The sequence below is a fragment of the Equus asinus genome, chromosome 23 (genome assembly GCF_041296235.1).
Source record: "Equus asinus isolate D_3611 breed Donkey chromosome 23, EquAss-T2T_v2, whole genome shotgun sequence".
NCBI lineage: Eukaryota > Metazoa > Chordata > Mammalia > Perissodactyla > Equidae > Equus > Equus asinus.
The window spans coordinates 43,846,667-43,868,982 of NC_091812.1; the positions used below are offsets into that span (position 1 = coordinate 43,846,667).

Below are 22,316 nucleotides of genomic sequence, written 5' to 3' on the forward strand. Positions count from 1 at the left end.
ATTATTTTTATTAAGCAAAGCACTGGTTAAGTTTATCTATGACTCCAAATTGGGTGTAACGGTAAGCACACTGAAGAGCTAGTAGAATGTAAAAAATGAGAATCTGGTAGTCAAGAATAGAAGTTAAAGAAAAGAAATGTACTTTGTTAGGGAAAATATAATTTATATACGTGAGAATTGGCTAAACTGTAGTTTACGAGTCTCACAGTGGTTCAGAGTATTTGTAATTCACATTAGAATAACATTTGGTTATACTGCATGAACGTGAGTATAACACATGCAAACCATGAGATCTGACTGGTAATAAAGACAAAGTCTTAGGTAGCACATGTAACTTTAGCCAAGTAAATCGAATCAAACATGAAAAGTTTACAGGTGTTTCTCAAAGGCCTGCTCCAAAAAGGCTAAAAATCTTATAAAACTATCTTTCTGTGATGGTTATTGAGGGGATTTCTCTAGGGTACATCATAGTCTTTATTTTTTGTTATTATACATATCAAACGAGATGCTAAGAATTGCTCAAAAAAACACGCTTTGTTGCCAATAGTAAAGATAATAAGTAAGAACATTAAAGCGTTCCCCCCAAATTTCTCCCCTAAATATGTTATTATTTGGTTGTCCAAGATTGTCCATTAAAATTGTTTAGCTTATGCAAACATACTTGTTAAATACTTTATTTATAGCCTATGGTAATTTAATATCTAATTTTGTCTATCCAAAGCAAATTTGTAACAAACTATGCTTTGTATAAATACAATGTGAGAACTATCAGGGTTTCATTCTCCAAATGAATTTACTGAACAAATGCAGTGATCCCTCATTTGACTCATGAAGAAAACCTGGCATTTTATTAACACTGAAATAGCAAATCAACAGAAATTGAAAAGGACAGTTTTTAAAATTTATTTAAGATCCATTTTGAAATAATGCATGACTTGAAGCTTTTAAAGAGTTAAAACAGCTCAGTTTAGATTAGAAAATATTTTTAATTAAAGCATCCTGCACTTCAACAGCAAGTTTTATAATGTAACTGCAATGGTAAGCCAAGATTTCATTAACTTCCACCAGAAGCCTCAGATTTAGGAATATTGGCTGTAATTAGAAAAATTAAAGCTACACTTCAGAATTAATTGAAATTATTAAAGTGTTTACTCTTGCATTATTTACAGGTAGAATGTCAGCAAGAAGCACTTTATACATTCTCACAAGTAATTCTACAGTGTATGTTAAGAACATAACATGACTTTCATTAAGTATTGGGTCTTTCCAGGTGGGCCTGCTATAAGCTTTCACTTTATTCTGATTCTGACAACTTCATCACAGTTCTTCTCTGGGAAAGCACCAGGGCTAATGCATTCCTGATGGATGGGTGTGACGCGAGCTATAGGCATTTGCTGCCCTCATCAAAACCACCAGCAGGATTCACCAGAAACCGAGACAGTCTTATCAGACAACTGCACTGTGGATGGAGTGATCAGCAAGCACAGACTGAGATTTAGTTTTCTAAACTCAGAACATTTTACAAAACCTGAAGAGACATGGATTATAACCATAAAGTATCAATTGGACGTTTGTATTAAGTCATTCTTTGATTTCATCTTAGACACTATATTCAGTTTTATCGTAAGCATTATGCACTTGAATTTCCTGGCTCAAAGTAGAGATGTCTTCAGAAAAAGGAGACACGTACTATTATAAAGTACATAAGACTCTGTCTGTGATTTTGGCTTGGAGCTCCCCCACACAGCGCAGATTCACTGGCATGGGAGGAAAGTGAAAGTGGAGAAAGAACAGCAGCGTTTTAGCAACCTACTTCAAAATGTTACTTTTTAAGGTGATTCTCTGCAGAAAATAAATTTAAATTATACCAAAGTCCACTCACCATTTTTATTGTACAGAGGTCTGGACTGTGGGTTAAGTTGCCTGGGTTCTCATTTCACCCTTACTTCTGAGAAACTTACTCCACATAAGAATTTGGCATTGAACGTCATGGAGCCTCTTCTTCCTTATTAGTGAAATTAAATATTTTTCACTAGGTTTTTTTTTTCTTGCTAATCCATAGTATAGATGACAAAACATCTAAACTACCTATTCTAGATTCAGAGAGTAAAGGAGACTAGTATAGGATATAAAGAGAAGAAGGGAGATGATGTAAGCTATCATCAATTTTTTACAAAATAGGAAGTAAATGGGTAAAGTGGAGGCTACCAACTCCTTCAATATCTATTTTTCTCCTCCTCCTTTAATAACAGCAACTCCCAAATTTTAGTACATGACTACTCAGCCATGCACTGCATTTCCCAGCTTCCTATGCAGCCAGGTATGACCACATGACTAGGTTCAATGGGATTGGGATGAAAATTCCCTTAAAGCAAAGCTGCTTCCCTTGACTTCATATCTATTTATGATCTAAATTCAGCATCCAGATTAGTACCATACTCAGGTGATAGCAGAGCAACAAAACGGAAGAAACCTGGGTCCAGGAATGCCCTCGTGAAACAGTATCATTCAGACTGGACCGCTCACCTTAGGACTATTAAGTAAGCAATATCACTTTATTTCATTTCAGAAACTTTGTTTTGGGGTCTCATAGTTGCAACAGCTTCGTTGGTGATCTAAGTTATACAATGTTGAATGCTGACTATTTAAATTATAATTATTTACTTTGCTACTGATTTATTTTTTGCAGTGTAGCATGTAGGTTAACAAGGACTTTAAATTTATTTGATTTTATTGCAACGAGGAATCCTGATGTATGACCCTAAATGTGGGGTATGGGCTCTAGAATTCTGAAAGTGGTTATTCTATGGGAAAAGAGACACTGCTCACCAGGATAAATACTGCAACTTTTTCAAAGTTTGGTCATGCATATTTTACCATTTTCCAAACTATTCCACTGAGCATGTGATTGTTAAATTATTTAATCAGAAAACTCAATGCCAAGGTTTTACACAGATTGAAATAACTCAAGATTATTTTCAGTAAAAAGCCTTTCCCCCCTTCAGTTCTGTGAAGTTTTCACCAATAACAGAACATTTTGATTCTTTCCCCTTCTACTCATAAGCTTTTACCTTTCCCAGCTCTTTCAATCTCCCAACAGATCATACTTAATAATTATCAGCCTTAGTCACTATTACAAAGAAGCAGATCTCCCAATATTATAGGTTCTTTAGACCATAGAAATATTTTAATATGGAAACTATCAACATTTTCATAATCATCACATTATTTTGGATTTGTGGTCTAAAGAAGGGGTTCATGCAATATTTTCAAAGGTCATTAAAAATACAGAGATGGAAGCTGTGACTACATGACTTTATCTTATGACATATTACTTTAAAATCTGGGATACCTTTCCTAAGGCAATTCAAATTAATTAACTTAACAAAATCAATGATCTTTTCAAACTGTTATATAAACAAATTTTCTTTAAATATAATTTCTACCTGGTAATTTCACAGAAAATTGGTCATTTGTTATCTAAATATCCAACAAAGGTTTTTCGGATTTCTGAGTATCAAAGCTACATTGAAAAAGCATAGCATAGACTATTTCCCTTTACGATCTGCAACATTCTCTTCAAGACAGATTTCATGTTATACAATGTGTGCCACAAGCCTGGAAAGTGCACCCAAATTCTTAAGATTGATGAGAGTAACCACATACATGCCATACTCAATAGATGTCACAGTAGCATCTCCAGCAACAAAGACCTGGAGTTCAGCCAACCTATGAGCAGCAAAGCCTGTGCCTATGTGGGCTGGGCGACAGTAAGAAACCCACACAGTTCCAGCATGGTGAGCCAAAGGAGGCTGACCACTTTGGATTTGGCAGGGGAAACACAACATAAAATTTTGCTAGAGATCATTACTTTGTATGGAAGACACTGGCTGCTGCTGGGAAGCAACAGAAACTGATCAATTTGTTGTGCAGAAGTAATAGAGTAGGTGGTTCATCTTGAGCAAAGCCACAAAAAGAAAGAGTCCCTCAAAAGTTGGTATTCTATTGTGCATATGTCATTGGCTGGAAAGGATACTTATGATACTCTGAAATCAGATTCAAAATTAGTGCCTGAAGACATACACATAAAATATTACAAAATTTGAGACAGCCTCTTCAAGAGGGAAACACAATTATAAATCTTCATCATCGTTTTCATCATAAGCCACCTAAATTACTCAATTTTTAACTTCAAGGTGTTTATGTGGCTTTATTACAGAATACATGGATGGGGAGGGAGAGAAGTAAAGAAACAAAGATGAAAAGATAGTTTGCAACCTGGGTGATGAAGGTCCCTTTATGTCACACCAAGATTCTTTTTTTAACATTATGCTCCTTGCAATAAGGAAACTGTTAATGTTTTAAGCATGATCAGACTTTCATTTTGGAAAAAAAAAATTGCTTTGGTGGCAGAGAAAAGAATAGAGGAGATAAGGAAGGGAAACAGGAAGAAGTTATCCAGGTAAGATCTTCATTAGGGACTGAAGATTTGTGTCCTCCCAAAATTCATATGTTGAAATCTGTTCCACCATGGGATGGTATTAGGAGGTGGGACTTTTAGGATGTGATTAGGTCATGAGGGTGGAGCCCTCATGAATGGAATTAGCGCTCTTATAAAGAGATGGTAGAGAGCTCCCTTGCTGCTTCCACCATGGTGAGGAAGCAGTGAAAAGAAGGCCTTCTGTGAACCAAGAAATGGGCTCTCACCAGACAACAAATTGGCCAGCACCTTGATCTTACACTTCCCAGCCTCCAGAACTGTGAGAAATAAATTTCTGTTTAGAAGCTATCCAGTCTATGGTATTTTTGTTATAGCAGCCCAAATGAACTGTGACAATTTGATAAGACCCCAAAGTAAAGTTACAGTCAAAGGAAAGATGTGGTTGAAAATAAATGGTGGACCTGATAGAGCTTGGGCGCTAATAGGTATCATTTTACGGCAGGACTCCATTGGGCTAAACTGGATGCTGCCACAAATTTGATGACACAACCTAGATTTATAAAAAACTTTACTTTCTTTAAGTTGCAAATTTTGCTTATTTTAGCTAATTACCTGGACCTATTACATCTGTTGGCCTGCAGGGACCTAATCCAAGATATCATGTACTACTCACACAGTATGCACACACTATATTGTATATAATGAATATATTACATTTAAAAAATAATTAGGACTAACTGTTTAAAAACACTTTGGACATGAAGATTATGTCTTCTTCCTCTGTAAATCGAAAAGAAATAAAAAGATATCGCCAGTGTGTTAAACAGTCCATAGCTTCTTTGCTTTCATTCTCAGCCACTAGTCCTCCCACAAGCTTTTCAATGACAGAAGGCCTAAACCTAGCTCACAACAAGCAGTTGAACAGTTTAGCAGTTCTAGGAAGGTCTCCAGTGGACAAGTTTGCATCATAAAACTGCTCAGCCTGGAACATTTTCTACTCCTCAATTCTCATTTACAACTGAAATTTCACTGAATTTCCTTGGGACGTAATCAGAATCCCTTAGGGAAGAAAGACCTTAGTGGGGGAAGATAATCCAATTACCCAGTTCACTAACCGTTTTTGTAGCTTTCACACTTGAAAAGAAGAGATTTGAACCTGTTGAAATATGAGTCATAAAACAACTTTGTCTATTTTTAGTATTGTGCATTCCTCCCAATATGAGGAAAAAGCAATTTTTTGTTTATGATTTGCCATCTTGTGATATTAATTAAAATTATAACTTGACAAATGTATCTCTATGACATAAAAGTATTGATTCAATATTGAGAAAAAGCAAAGCTAGTTTTTTTCATTCAATTTTCAAAATGTCACACAATATTTCTGAGAATTTTACAGAAGATCCAAGATATTTCTCATGTTCTTTCAAAATTAGGGCACCAGATTTCCATTTATATGAACTGAGCATTTCTCATATATTAGATACTCAATTAATGTTTACTGAGGATTATTTTATTCAACCTTTCTTTAATTTGGTTAATGTAGAGGTAACAGTTTAACTTTTCAATCCTTATAATGATTAAATCACAATTTATGTTGTAATTCATATTCCTTCAATTTATTTTTAAATTGCAAGGAAGCAGTCAGACTAAAATTTGAGAACAGTGATCAATATACTATGGGGAAAAAAAGCAAGTAAAAGTAGTTTACTATTGCAATTAAATTAAATTTACAACAAATGTAATCTAATGTGATGCAATGGTGTAAATAATACCCAGACTACATAGCAATGAGGCATAAATAGTAAGAGTTCACACAAATAATTTTAATTAAAATGACTCACAGGACCAATGTTTGGTTTTCCTCTTCTTGCTTATTTCTTTACTGCTTATGATCGGCATCTCTTATATCACTCTTTATATCAGTTAATTATGCCCATAGTCCCATTTCAGTATCATGGGAAATGCGCATTAAAGTGCTATGAATTACATTCACTGGCAAATGGGGCCCTCTTGACCTTGGACTTCACTCCATAGTGCATCTTGAGCACATCTTCCCTGCCTTTGTATTTTTATTCTGCTATGTCTTTTACATTGAGCAAACTGACTCAAACATCTTGGTTGATTCTCAAAAAGTGTTGGTCTTGGTCACCAGTCACCAGGTGCAGGAAAGTGTGTAAAGAGCTAATGCAACATCAAATCTGTGGCCCAGGAGCTATAGAGGCCTGATTGATGGGAACTACCTTGATCAATCTACTCCCGGGAAGGGCCATGAGCTTGGAGGGGCACCACGGGGAAAAGCAGGTTGCATACCAGGTTCTCTTTCTACTGCATTAAAAATTTCCAAGGAAGAAAAGGAATGCACTCAAAGCATTTGCACCATGCTTACCCACTCAACTTTTGGACCAGATATCTGGAGACAGTTTGCCTTGATGTGTTTTGTCCCTGCTTATTTGTTCCCCTGAGCAACACTTTCACAATGTTCTATTCACGTAAGTTATCATTTACTTACAATAACTTGTTTTTGCTTCATTTGAAAAGCACAGTATCATAAAAGCAGAGCCGGGATCCCTCACTTTTTCCACTTTTGATGTACAGAAACTCTGCAAGTGGAATTCCTCTTAGGTACTAATGTTATACATCTGGGAAGACATATTATAAATCTATGTACCAAAATGTCAGTACTGCAAAGTGGTTTAAAATGGGGGATCTGCGGGCAGAGTATATAGGTACTTCATGTGGTATGCTACCACGGGTAAGTTTACTTAGATTCCTTGTACCTTAGTTTCCTCACCTGTAAATTAAAGACAATAACTGGACCAACGTCAGAGGACTGATGTGGGAACAAATGAGTTAATGCACTTAAAATAGTAACTGGCATATATTAAATAAATGTTAGCTATTATTATCAATTTCTATCTGAAGATTTTTCAGAGCTCATGATAAGGTACGGCGGGAGAATTCCAAAAATACAAGAAAATAAGACCCTGAGGCCATCTCTGCTTAGGAAGAAACATTGCTTCCTTCTTTTAATGTCACCATGAGAAGTGATGGACTATTGATGAAATGTGGATTTTTATATTGATGAGAGGGATGACTGAGTTGTAAGGGAATTGCACAATGGAAATAATGGTATAATCTATGTAAAAACCTTACAACATACTCTTTTATATTCTCATAAGGCCAACAGAGTTGTCCCTGTGTGTCAATAACACCAGGTTGCCATTAAGGTCAAGGAAAATGGGCAGAAGAGGGAAACTTGGCAGTAGAAACAGAAACTGGACGAGAAAGGCCTGTTGAATAAGGGAGAAAAGAAGCCTGCCCTGGTAGGAACCTGATGATCTCTTTTGACCTAACCCCTAAACTGATTTATCTCCAGGTTCAGCATACATAAGGTTTCACACCAAAACACTTTCAGATATTGGCTAAAATTTGTCTCTTTGAAAACAGCACACATAAATATACTGTTATGTATACTACAATTAGAATATTTCTTAAGATGCACTACTTTGAAAAACCAGTAAGTATCAACATGTCTTAGCAAATGTGGAACTTATGTTATTAAATCCTGGCAAGTTTCCACAATGAAAGGGGTGCATGGGAAAATAGGAAGGTTTCCAGCCCCTAAAAAACAAAAGGAAGGCATACCTTCCCGAGCGGTAAGGAAATGGGAGACAGAAGGGCTGACTTCAACCCCTGAGAGCACACAATTCTACCGCAAGAAAGCCCTGTTATCGTCAACCACATGGCTATAAATGACGAGGCTAAGCCATGTCTTACAGAGCTAACCACATATGTTTCCTAGGAGGAAACAAATGGATCGCACATATGACACAGAATGAACACATCCATTCAGAGGAGAACCCACCGGACATCCTTATACACTAAACTTACAAGCAATGGTCCACTGAAATAAATACCACTGAATAAATATTAAGAACTAATTGAGTATACTCAACTTACAGGAAAATAATTTTCCTATTTTTGTGATGTACATAGTTCAGGATTAAAATTAAAAAATATAAGTTTCTTTGAGGGTGAAACAATGTATTATCTGGACACTGTTTTTCAAATGTTCCTGTCCAGTAGTACCATTAGCACATCTTTGATAAGGGTTTTAGGAGAAATAAAAAAGGAAACTCTTTAAAATTAAGACAGAACTGTTTCCACTATTTCTTCTAGGGAAATCAAGAAGTGACTTTAGGGTAATTTTTTAACATCAGAGATATTTAACAATCCAAGTGCTTTTCTAAAAATTTCAATTACATTTTTTCTTCCTTTTTGGTTATTTGATCCAAAGTACTTATTATAAGGCTTCTTATGAAAATAACTCACACATCAAATGTACAGGTAGAATTTCCTTTTTTCTCTGTCTGTTCTCTTTCCTGAGAAAACCAATGCAGTTCTATGATGCTTTGGTTACCGCTGAAACAATAACATAAGCCTTGAGTGTAACCTGTATTGTATCCTATGAATTTGGAAATACAAGGTTTGGTACAAAGATTGTAAACTGCTCCAGTGGTCTGGAGATTTACTTGTGTTTTCTATATCTCGTTCATATGAGGATGGGTATGCTTATCATGCCTCACTGCCTCTCTGGAACTTTGGAGAGTGGGGCACATGAAGAATTAGCATTGGAGCGATCCAACTTTGAAGATGATGAAGGATGTCAACTGATTCCAGTGGGATATAGCAGAGCATGCAGCTGCTAAATAAGCAACAAGGATTCCACCCAGCTTCCAGAAGAGATGCCTCTGACTCAGAATGACAGTGAATAAGAGGGGGAAAATAGTAAAGAAAGATATGTGCCTGGAAATTTTTCTGTGATTTAAAAGGAAAGATTCTTTAAACAAATTTTTTTTCTCTATGGAATCGAACATTTTTTGATAATGGGGAAATATTTCGTAAGAAAATATGATGGTGACAATTTGGGCAAGTTTTATGTTGTTAGCTTATGAGTATTTTACTCAGTATTGTTTGGCATATAGGAGATTCAAAAATATTTGGGAACCAAATATTTTATGGGTTATGCTGCCATGTGGTACATATGGTATAATCCTAACTAGTGATTCTGACTTCATAATATATATAAATTGGGAAATAGAAGAGGGTGTGATTGCTTGGAATAGGGCATAATATGGCTACGGTGCCTGAATTATTGTCCTGTCCTTGATTTCTGTGGCAAAATCAAAGAGGAATTAATATAGATCATGAACTGATAAACTGACTCCCCCATGGTTCCAGATGGATACAAGGTAGCAATGGGAAAAACCGGGACTATGCACAGTGAAGTTATGAGGCAGATTCCCTGTTAATCTGATGACCATTTACCCTAAAGTGAAAAGTCATCTCAATGATTTTGAAATCCATTTGTGGGAAGAATAAAAGTGAAAGAATATTGCCTCATGAGATTAACAAGTCTCTCCTTTCTCCACCCTCACCCCTCTCCATCCTTCATTCTATCTCTACAAAGAATTTCTGACCTTGATTATAAAGATTCTAGGTCACCGTATTGGGACAACATCCCAGGGATACAAGCATATATGAGTATTTCTCCTCCTACCTAAATAAACGTCTTGGACAAGTGGCCTACACCAGTTCATTTAAAAACACTAATGCTCTCTAATGCTCTTGCTAACTTTTTTCTGGTTCTGTATTCAAATTAACCTTTCTTCGAACTGAAAGGAAGCTGTGTTCCAAGCCACCCAGCACCATCTAACCAAAGGTATAGGAGTATATCTTGTGATATAAATCACATAATGTATGTGTCTAGCAGGTAAGTAGCAAAAAGGAGTTATGTCGCACACAGTGCTTGCCTGGCTTTGTTCTCTGTTCACGTAGCTGCTGAAGGAGGGGGAGTACCCTTTTTAATAAAAACTACATTTGAGAAATGTAACCGAATAATTTTTTTTAAGTATAATGCACAGCAGTCTCAACACAATGACTGCATTGAGACTTGTTAGCTGATTACTTAAATATTTGCATGCTTAAAAAGGAATTTTTATAAAAGTTCACTAATTCTGTGTTTAAGTGTAACACTTTTATTGTTCCCTTGCAAAGTAAATCAGATAGCATCATATATGCAACGATTCTTACATCTCAGTTAAAATTACATACATTTAATTTTAGATTAAAGATGGCTGCTTTTAAGTAACCAACCATGCCATAATCAAATCTACATTTGTCCCTTTCCTTTTTTAGTACCTATTGTAAGTACATATATTAAACCAGGCAAATAAACTAATAATAACAAATGTGAAAGAATAACAATCGTATTCTCCACAATTCTATACATCTCAACCTTAAGAATATACAATTATTATAAAGTGGTATTTAGAAAATACGTGAATTTATAAAAGAGGCAAGGTCTTGGTAATATGGTGTATTGTTGAACTTTCATTTAATTTCAGGACTAATCAGAGAGCAATTTGATACATTACACCCTAATATGTGTTATTTATTTTTTGACTATTCAATTATTGTTCACACACTTTTAAAACTTTTAAGCACACAATTTTCACTAAGTTTCATTTGGGGACAAATGTGTTTAAACACATATATGCATGCAAGTGTACAAAATGAAAAGCAAATAAACTCTATAATTAATTGGCTATATCTTACATTCAGAAGTAAATAAATTTTAAATATAGCATGATCTCCCAGATGCCAATAATTTTAAAATATAAAACATTTTAAAGAGATATAGGTCCACTTGCTACCACCCAAATATTTACATCAGAAAAGGAAAGGATTGGGCACACTTATTTTCTTAGAGGGGAAAAAGTTTCCAATTTCATCAGTTATATCACATGAATTCTATCTAGAAAGAATGTCTTGGATTTCTACAAGACAAGCAAGTACTTAAAATTAACATATATGTATTCTTTCTCTGTCTTCATTTTCCATGATTACAAGTTTGTCATTATAAAGCCCATTTAGATGAAATGCATTGTATCCTACATCATAAATGTAATTATTTTATTGATAATTCCCTAACAAGTGTATAAATTATTGTCAAATGCCAATGTGGCTCCTTTGATACCACTGCTCTTTGATGTAAAACCTCTTTGCGAATTTGGGAAACTCATCTCACCATCATATTTTTTAATCTTTGAAGTCTTTAGTTTCCTTTTTAAAATGCAGGGACTGAAATAAATTGTCCTATGTTTCCTTCTAGCTGTGACAGTTTATAACATGTCTCTCAGGAAAAAAAAAATAGGAGTTTACTTAAATTATGCAATTGATCTAAACGTGATATTGTAAAATAGCATATATAAGGAAATTAAAGGAGGAAAAAGGAAGTCAAAAGACACTAAGCAATTCCTTTTATTTTTACCTTCTCATACCCTTCTGGTACTGAATCAGTCAAAAATCCAAAAATATTTATCTATATAATATTCTTTCAGTAGCAAGAGGAAAGGGTGCTTTAGAGGAAATTTAATCTACCCCCTTCCTTCCGTAATCTCCATCCTCCTCCTGCAAAGCCCCACCCAATAAACATTCAGTCCACACAGCAGCAGTGTCCAGGCACTCCCAACATGGCTTTGGGACAATTTCCTTAGCGCTCCTTCAAACAAGATGGCTGCCCCAACTCCTATATGGATTCTCAAACTGCCACAGTGTAATCTGACAATTTGCTAAACACTATGAGTAATTACATTAACTTGTTTCATAAGATTTTGGAATAGAAATAGTCTCAAATTTTAGGCCAATTTTTCTACTTGACAAAGGAGAAAACCCAGGAACAGAGTGTCAGGTTACCTCCCTGGGGTCACATAGCCAATGCTAAGGATGAAAGGAAAAACCCAAAACCTTTGATGCTATAATCATATTAAGTGTTCACCTAGTGGGTAATGTTCATATTTGTTTCCTCATTCATTTTCCTTCATTCAACACATGTTTAAAGAGTTTAAAAAAGCCATAACCATTATTGCAAGTACAGTTAACTTCTACACTGTTTGATTGTACCAGTGGAAGTTCATTTTTTCTTTATGGATGCCAAATTGCTTTCGAACAGCTTGATTAAAACCCAGTGAACTGAGAGTAGTCATAAAGAATTTGCACTTAAATATATAAGGAGATAAACAAGCTCAAATAGCACTCAACTGGATACAAACTCCTATGCACCAAATTTTCACTATAACTTTTAAATAAGCATCATCAAATATATATTATCACATAATTTGCATTGTCAAAATTTATTAAATTTAGTCTAAGTGTAACTCCAAAAAGATATTACTGAAATTAAGGTATTCTCTCCAAACAACTGAGGAATCTTGAAATAAACTCATTTGTTGAATTAAATGTGAGAGATAGACAAAGACATATTAATAGATATATTCAATTAGGCAATTTTGAAAATCAGTTTTCAGAAATTTCTGAAGAAGAAGACATTAGGCAGGTAAATTTAAAATGTGTAGAATGCATTTCAGGTCACCTGTTCTCAAATTCCCATATAAAATCTGTCCATTTCCCAGAATCTCCCATAATCCAGTCTTAGAAATGCAGAGATATTCAAAGTTACATCAATGATACTTCTCTAACTGCAAAACAATCTACACCAATGGTAACTACAACAAATATCATGTCCACTTTTAGCCATCCTAAAATTTTAGCATAATATCCAGCTAGTTATTTTATAAAACCACCATTATTAGAAAAATGTCCTTTGCATCTGCATGTTGCATCTGCACCCTTCTAGTAATACACAGGAGAGACAGAATGTCATTCCATGGAGGGAAAAACGAAATAATTTTTAACAATAGTTCAGCCTTCCGACATCACTTCTAATTAACAATATTTTACTTTCTTAATTAAATGTTTCAAGTATATAATAATCATATCCAAAGGGTTCCATAAGATATAAGATGATGTGGTTTACAAAATCATCTTTAACTTACTATATTTACAGGACTAGATCTGTAAATTCTATGTGAATATTAAAGAAAAAGAAAAGTACGTTTGCTTTCACCAACTGCAACTGTAAGCAAATGCAGGTATACAGCACTTTATTAGTAAGAACTCCTTTAGTAAGCACACGGTAGAGGAATTAATCATTCATCCCCTGCAGACTGCTTATGTATTTCATAGGGCCATTATCTGATCTGACTAACAAGAACAATTGCATAATAAAACACATTACTGCTGACACTAGCAACTTTCTTCTTTCAACTTTAAAGTTGCAACTACCTCTGTATTGCACAGAAAGCTGGTGGCAAAAAAAAAAAAAAAAGACAATTTAATCACCCATCCAGCTTTGACTTTTTTTCTCTATTATTACATAGAGACAGTGATCAAATGTATAATGTCAAGTTTTACTAGAAATGGTTTTAATTCAGGCTATCTTCCTTAGCACTATGACATAATGATAACAGAGGCAGAATGTGTGTCAGATTAGTTTTCACATTAATTGTAAATCTTTGCTTTCAGAAATTCGAACAGGAGCAACAATTCGCTCATGTCTTTTCTACTGTGGAAAATGTGTCCTATAGTAATATATGTAATAACATGTTTGAACCACTCTTAAATTTGGCTACTTCAGTGCAGTCTTACCTTTTATTTTTCAATAATTATTTTTTCAAACATCAGATATCCTTTCAGATATTTCAGGTCACAAATGAGTAGAGGTCATATGCTATAATTCAAATCTGATCAACCAAGGTCTTCATTTTAAACTATTTAAATTCATTTTAAACCAATAACAGAAATGGTAGCAGTAAGAAAATCTCTAAGAAAATCCACTTGGATAGGAAATAAAGTAATATACAAGAAACAATGACATATCTTTCCCAAATGATTTCCATCTATGATAACTTCATGTCAACAAATTCAGCAACTCTCCTGTTATTTCATTAGCCTAAAAACTTATATCTCAAGATATTCAGAGCTTTTGACATTGAATAACTATAACAACTCTAAAAGATCTTTCCCTTTTTTTAAATCACTGTACGTTAGTTAACTCTTAAAATCTTTAAAAAATCAGTGTTGAATGAATATAGCTGCTTTTATATACTTATTTGAGTAAATATAAAGGTAAAAACTTTTCACTTTACCATTATTAACAATTAAATATGAGAGAGCCCATAGGTATTATTTGATGATAAGGTCTTTTGTTGAAAAGAAATTATCTGTGAGATAAGTGGTTTTAATTTTCAATCTGGTTTATAACTCTTAAAGGGATTTGTTTCAAAAAGTGTGTTTTATACTGAGACAGAAAATTGAAAGCTAAAGATAAAATAGACAAACTTTTTCTAATCACTATTTCCACACTAGTCAGTATGAGTGCTATTGTGTCAAAGAACTTGAATTTATTAAAAACTAGCTGTTTTTATCTAAACTGCAATTCTTACTGTACCTACTGTATATGTTAACAATGCAAGAATTAGATTCAGAGTCCATTTGGCAGTGACAAAGAAAAAAATGCTGAAAATGTTATTGATTCACTTCCTCTTGTACAAAACAAACTGACTCAACTATATTTTTCCTGACATAACACAAAGGTTTTATTTAGATATTACAAAATATTGGCAAATGTTAGACTGTATATCTTCTTTTCTTGAAGATACTATTAACCCTTTCACAGAGAGAAGAGTGTCCTACTTGCTTGTACAGAAATGCTGCAGCTGCTGACACGGTGATGTTGGCCCCGAGAGGCATACTGCCTGCAAAAGTTTTTGATGCAGAGCTATTCGGCCCTAGGAGACACCTTAAACCTGTCACTGGCTGCTGAGCCCCTGTCACACTTTATAACCTGCTGTGTCAAAGTCACAGCCTCAGCTCCGGGCCCCTCCAAAGCATTTTTCACATTCCCTCTCCAAAGCAATTTCATCCCAATTCTCCAATTAGGCTAGTTCCAGGATTTTCTTCCACTTCTCATCTACCTACAAGCATCAAGAAACCTCAACAGGATTTTCTTCTGGTCTTTCAAACCATCTTTATTAACTTTCCCTTGACCCATTTTTTTTTTTTTTTTTTTTTTTTTTTTTTTTTTAGCAAGCTCTCTTCAGAACTAAAGAGAAAATAGGCAACCAAGTGAAGTCAGAGAAAGCTGGGAGTTGGTGTGGATTAAGGGGGGAGGTAGAAGTAAACCAGTAGGGTTGGAATTCTCAAGCTTTTTCTAGGTAACCGAACCAACCAACGTTTCACAAACCAAGCTTCCAATAGCCCTTGAACAATAAGCGTTTAAAACTCAGATCCCCAGACTGGAGTCTTCTCAACGCTCTTCCTCAAAAAAAGAAAGAAAGATGCTTAGCAAACCACTTCTCAATTAGGAACTACTGAAGTTATATAAGTCAACTTCTTCCCCGGTCAAACGAACAACCCGTCCATGCCTTTGGGGGCAAAGCATTCAGCAGATCGCTTACTTTAGAGTCAAGAAATCCAGAAGCACAGTTTACTTACTAAAGCAGCCGCTCCGGTCCTCCTTGGAAACCCTGAGGAGTCTTCTCTTTTCTTTCCTACCAGTCAGAGAAAGAATTGTCTTTCTATTCCACACAGGCCAAGAATAAACTGCAAGAAAGGACAGCACATGCACAGCAGCCCGTCGGGCTTGGGCTTGGGGAGGATGCTTTGGGTTCTGTTTGTTTCAAAAGTGGGATCTTCTCGGCCGGAGGGAGGGGCAGAGGCAGGAGAAAATCAGGGCGCTCCGAAAGCTTGCTTGGGTCCTGCAAATTATTCTGAAGGCAAAGTACCTGCACTCTCCCCGCCGAGGCTGCCTGTCAGCGCGGCGCGAGGGGAGGAGGCTGAGCAGGAGGAGGAGGAGCAGCGGGAGGGCTCGGGCTGGGAGGGGAGCGAGGAGGGAGAGGCCGGCGAGACGGCGAGGAGGCGAGCGGCTGTCAGTGCTAGGCGCGGCCGCACGCGCTCGGGCCGCCGGCTGCGGGCGCGGCGGGGCGGGGAGCAGAGGCGGCGAGCATCCCCGGCCGCTCCCGCACGGCCTCCCGCCCGCACACACAGGCACACACCCCACGTCTCCAGCAGCCGCCGTCCGCCGCGCGCACTCACCTGCATTTCCTTAACGAGCCACTTGATGGCTGCCAGCGGCGCGGGCCGGGCTCCGGCGGGCGGGCCGGAGCCGGGGTGGGGAGGACGCGACGCGGGATGCTCTGAGCGCCCGCCCGGGAGGCGGCGGCGGTAGCGGTGCGGGCGCGCCAGCTGGGGCGGGAGGAGGGGACATGGGGCCGCGACCCCGAGCTGCCCCGGAGCCCTTGGCATGCTCCCCGGGCACCGGGGTAGAGCGGTCCGCGGGGGGAGAGGAGGACATGTCAGGCACAGGCTATTCCCAACCGCTAAAGCCCCAGAGGACTTGTCCACGTGTGGATCCGGTTGCGCTTCTTCAGGTGTTGGCGTGCTTTCGGTTATTTTAAGGGGTTATTTGGAAGGAAGCTGGCGGTAAGGGTTAGGGGTGACAGGTTTAAAAATGCAAGGGACAGAGATTTAATTTGCATTACAGTCCATGCTTTGGAAGCGCACACTTTAGTGAGGAGGAGGGAAGGGCAGCAGAGGCTGCGTGGAGCGGGGATTGTTGTGCATCTCAGATATTGGATGTAGTTTTCAGTAGGGGTGCTGGGCAGCCTGGCTAGGCTGGAGGGAGAGCAGGGCTCTGCCAAGGGAGTAGTTGAGAAGGGGAAAACCTGTGAAAGAGTTGCTGGAAACCAGCTTCGCTCCTGAGGAGAGGACACGGACAGACGTCGGAGGGCGATTTGCTTCCCCACCTGCCTAGTACCCCAAGGTAGAGTGGCCAGCGCCTCTGAGGTGGTGTATCACAGACTCTCGAAACAGGGGAAGAGGAACTTAGACCCCCTGAGCAAAGCAAGAAAAGGGGACTGGAGCTGGGGAAGAGGTTGGGCAGGATGGAAGAAATCTAGCCGAAAGCTTTTATCACTTTACCGTCATCTATGTCTGAGCAGAGCATTCAGCTATGGCGACAAATGCGATCTCTCTTGCCAAAGAGAGGGCAATGTCACTACGTTGGTGCTTAAAAAAAAAAAAAATTATCCTGTTTGTAATAATGCAACAGAGAGCCTTCCAGGTACCCTCTGGTCAAAGGTGCTATAAGCACTGTGGAAGAGAACAAAAAGCAGTGAACCATCTATGTTCCTTATATGTCCATGATCTAATAGCAGAAATGTCACACCTTCCCAAAGAGAAATAAAGCTTAATCAATATAGGTGACATTTTCCTCAGGGTCTTTTCATCTTTTTCTTTTCATACCTGCTTCATTGCTTCCCATGTCCTTTTGCTCTTCAGAAGTGACCCTTCTGAACCCATCCCCTGCCTGGCTCCCTGCTCAGCTTCCTTAAACCCACTGAGCTCACCCACCCAAGAGGGTTCACATGCACATAGTCATTATCACTTAAAGCTGTTCTTGGAAACGATTGGATATAAACCAAAAAGACTTATGCCATGTGTGCAAGTGTGTGTGCATGTGATGTCTATCTTTGTAATAATGCAAAGCACCTGCCCCCATATGGTGATGTCTGTGCAAGGTGATGACTAACTCATTCTCTCTCCCTCTCTTCCTCCTTGCCTCCCTCCCTCCTTCTCCCTCTGCACAAATACACACCATTCTCTCCTGTCTCAGTTCCTTCCTGTCAGTGTTCAATAATGGTTTTACATGAACTTTCTGTTAGAAAGCCTCTGACTACCAAGAGTGAGGTGGAGCGCTGGGTAGGGGGGATGCTGGGGCTCAAGGCTGCTGCTATGTTTCCTGTCATCACTCACTCATTACATACACTACTGTACTTAATGCAAAGTGGCAGCAGAAATGATTTCCTCTCTTGCTATTAGTAAGAATATATTTGTCTTCCCCTGGAAACACATATAATTAATAATAAAAGAAATAATGCATCTTGAAACCGTGGGAAGAGCAGATGGATACTGATGTGGTGGTGTTAGTCACCTTTTCTGTTGCTGCAAAGACAATGTGACCACTTCTCCGTTTCTGCTGCTTCTGGCGGGTTAAGCAAAGCCTTTGGCCCTTTTACTGTGTTCTCTTTTCCATCTTTCCCTTGACAATAGTTTGTGTATTTTAAATAAAGATTTCATTCTGCCAACCCGCAGGAAGCTTTTAACAAGATGTAGCTGAGCGTGTCGATATCTTCTATCTTTTTACTGCTGTATGGAAGTGTTCAGCAACTTGAAACTCGTCTCAACTTCAGCTCAACGCTGGCATCTCACAGAGACAAGGCTCCCTGGAGCCGATTTCCCCTTGCTTCTACACAGCTATCCTTTGGTGCCCTCTAGAAGAACACAGGGTACTTTAAACAATGGAAGAGTGAGGACTATATTCAACCCCCTTCCTGCTGCACCCCTCCCCACTTAATAACACCACATGTGTTCATTGTAATTAGCTTATTGTAAAGATTTATTAGTGATTCGTTAGAGTCAGACTGGGATATCTTTCCTGAGGACGATTGCACCGAGCCTGAAGAGTTAAGAGTACAGCATCATCGAACTATCTACCTGCACCTCCTGTAGTAGTAGGGTTTATTTTTCCTCCTTAAATGAAAAGGCAGCTTTAAAGGTCCTCTTTTGGTTAGGGTTGTCTATTGACTTTTAAAAGGCAGCAACCTCTTTAGACTTGTCATTGTCAGTGAACCATGTGTTTAAAACCACCATAACAGAAGTGAAATAGAAATACACAAAAAAGGGAAAGTGGGCTACAGCAAAAACACGTGGTCTAGAATAGCACTCACCTGAGGTTAGCCTCTCTTGAGGTTCCCTTTATTTTACCATGTGACTTCATTTACCAAAACTTTAGTTGGCCTTAGGCTTGTAGTTGATTTTAACAGCCTGCTGTAAGCAGAAGAAATCTCCAAATTTACATTTGTATTTTGGGTTTTTGAGGGAATTAAGTACTTTCTATTCTCGGTTTTTTAATTAGACTTAACAGTTCATCAATAGCAACTCCACAGTAATAATTTCCTGTTCTAATATGTCCTTTAACATATGAATAGCATCGCGGGAAAACTTCCTAATTATACAGGACTCTATATTGTGGAATTGAAACGCAATGAAAAAGATGTCTTGACTGTACCCAGTTTAAGGAGTCTTAATGAGTGGAGTCATTTTTGTGATAAATAGATAGCAGGGTAATAAGGGAGTTAGGAAGAGTGGGTAACCTGTTATAAGGAAGACAGTGATGGAGAAAGAGGTCTTCCAAGACCACTGATGGGTGGATTTGATTTGTCAGTGGTAGTCTCACACTTTGCTTTTTTTCTTCCCAGAAGTGGTATGTAGTTAATTTGTTCTTGTTCCACCTTTTCTTCTACAGTTATGCTGTTTGGCAGAAATTACAAGTAGAAACAATTTTGTATTGACAATAGAATGGGAAATCATGCACTTAATGAGTCAAATTGCTCATCCTTATTTCATGTGAGACAAGGATAATCCTCTGCTCTTCAGCTTTTATTTTGGTCAATGAGGGCAGACTAAATGGGTCTAATTTACTTAATTTGTTATACATGCTTTGCTACCAAGAAAGCTGCTTAGGAAAACTTAAAACACATTGAAAAAAAAAGTCTTGACTGTACCCAATTTAAGGAGTCTTAATGAGTGGAGTTATTTTTGTGATAATTGTGGGTTTATGGTTTAGATGTTATTCCACTGAAATCACCATGTGGCTAATGCTAAGTTACACAAAATTTAAATGTTTGGAAATATGCATTTTGATCGAATGTGTACACCTTTTGAAAAATTTATTGTGCTGATTATTTTCTATTCCTCACCCACCCCTGAACCCCAGGCCCGTCATTTGCCCTACTTTGAGCCCTGGGGTTAATTAACCTCTAGGAACTTCATCCACCCGGGTTCCCTTGTCCTCAGGCTTCTGTTGGAGTGTTGTCAATGAGGGGCACTGGAAGCGGGCAAAGAGAAACAATTGAATGAAATATCTTTATTTCAATAAAGGTGGAGCCATTTTTTCCCCATTTGCTCTACAACTTGGCATGGTGGTTTTTTCGGGCAGTGGCTGCACGCCTTTCTTGCCACCACCCTTCCATAGCTCCAGTTCATGTTTGCCTCAATAACACCATCTTATCCCTTGCCCCTTCTGCTTTCCACTATGGCTAGAACCTAGGATACTCCATATCTCTCATCAGTTCCCCTAACCCAGCCACTCGTCTGGAAAGTATCCTTTATCTAAATTCTCTCCAAAGTCATTCCTGATGGTGCCTCTGTTTCCTCTGGGTGCTCTGATACATTTCTGCTATTTAAATTTAAAGTATTCAAAGATAAATATGTTATTCAATTGTTTCAAAGTTTAACAAATATATTGTCTAATATGCATAGAAGTCCCAAAACATTACCATTACTCAAACTGAAGATAACTTCAACACACTACAAGAAAATATTTGATGGTATAGCTGATCTAGATAGCTAAATAATAGCAATATAATAATATTTTCCACAGAGGTGTCATGTCTCTGTGTATTAAATGAACCAGATTCATCAACATTGTAAAAGAATCTCAGATTTTTCTTAAACATATGTCTCAATGTTTTATGGTATCTGATTGCAAAATAATAATACATAATAATACATACATATATACATACGTACATGTTTTGAAGGCTAGTATTATTTGATCAAGCATACAATGGTTTGTAAGGCACTGAAAATTTCATCAGTTTTAAAAAACAAATGAGTAAGGAAGCCTATATGGATCCATTCTTCCAATTATTAAAAGAAAAAACCAATAATGAGAATGTAAAAAAGTGACCTAAGTTACCAGTGATAACCCCAAAATAACTGCCCATGCATATACTTTGGAAAGAGAACAACTGGATATGCATAAAAAGAATGCAATCCACCAAGATCTTTTAAGCAAGCATTAAAAAATAAGATCATCATAATTAACAAAGATCAGAGCAAGTTCTTTAATAAAAGTAAAATATAATTTGAGAGAGAATATGTAATAGTTGCTATGGGTTTTGGATCTATTTTGACCTTAAAAATTAATTAAAATGTATCTAATGCAAGGTTTTACTTATACATCTCTACTTAATTAAAGCATTGTAAATTTGCTTCTTCTGAAGTCTGAGTAATTCTGTGTTTTCTTTTATAAATTAAGCGTTAGAATGATCACAACCATGCATGTGCACACACATGCATGTGTGTGCACTTCCTACTTTTCTAGGTTTTTAAGTGCATTAAAAATATACTGTCTAAATTTTAGATCTTAGAAACCTGAGATGCAGAAAACTGAGGTTGAGTAGCCGACCCAGGTTATGGAATGGGTTGCATACTTGGAGCTGAGACTCGTATCCAGGCAGTCTGACTCCTGAGTCTCTATGTTCCATCAGTATTTTGTCATTAGAAACTTTTTCTCAACTGTTTGTGCCTTTCTTTCTGAAGCTCAGGGCCTTCTGAAACATTTAGCTGAAATTGAGAAATTTCTATTCAGTGAATGGAGAATATAGGTTGGGGATGGTACAAAAAGAAAATGGTGTCTTCTCAGAGAAACAATTTTCAATTTTTAAAGTAGGTCTTTGAATTTTACATTTCTATTTGGATCATTTTGCATATTATCTATTTTCATATGATGAATCATTTTATGTGTTTCACATGATATCTAATGACACCGTAGAAAAATTGCATTATAAAACATAAAACAGGGGCCAGCCTGGTAGCGTTGTGGTTAAGTTCAAGTGCTCTGTTTCAGCAGCCTGGTGTTCACAGGTTTGGATCCTGGGTGTAGACCTACACACTGCTCATCAAGCTGTGCTGTGTCCGTGTCCCACATACAAGATAGAGGAAGATTGGCATGGATGTTAGCTCAGTGACAATCTTCCTCACAAAAATAAAATAAAATCAGGGGCTGGCCCCGTGGCCGAGTGGTTAAGTTCGCGCACTCCGCTGCAGGTGGCCCAGTGTTTCCTTA

At 37.5% G+C, this 22,316-nt stretch overlaps 1 protein-coding gene across 25 annotated transcripts in view; it reads right to left on the minus strand.

Moving 5' to 3' along the window:
* PTPRD (protein tyrosine phosphatase receptor type D) overlaps positions 1-16,436 on the minus strand; it is a 2,080,413-nt gene extending 2,063,977 nt beyond the window's left edge. For 24 of the 25 annotated variants that reach the window (XM_070495512.1, XM_070495506.1, XM_070495510.1 and 21 more), the window contains exon 1: positions 15,839-16,436. The gene's annotated coding sequence lies outside the window, so the exon portion shown is untranslated. The remainder of the gene's footprint in view (positions 1-15,838) is intronic. The other variant, XM_070495489.1, reaches the window with a different exon arrangement.
* Positions 16,437-22,316: the final 5,880 nt, after the last annotated feature.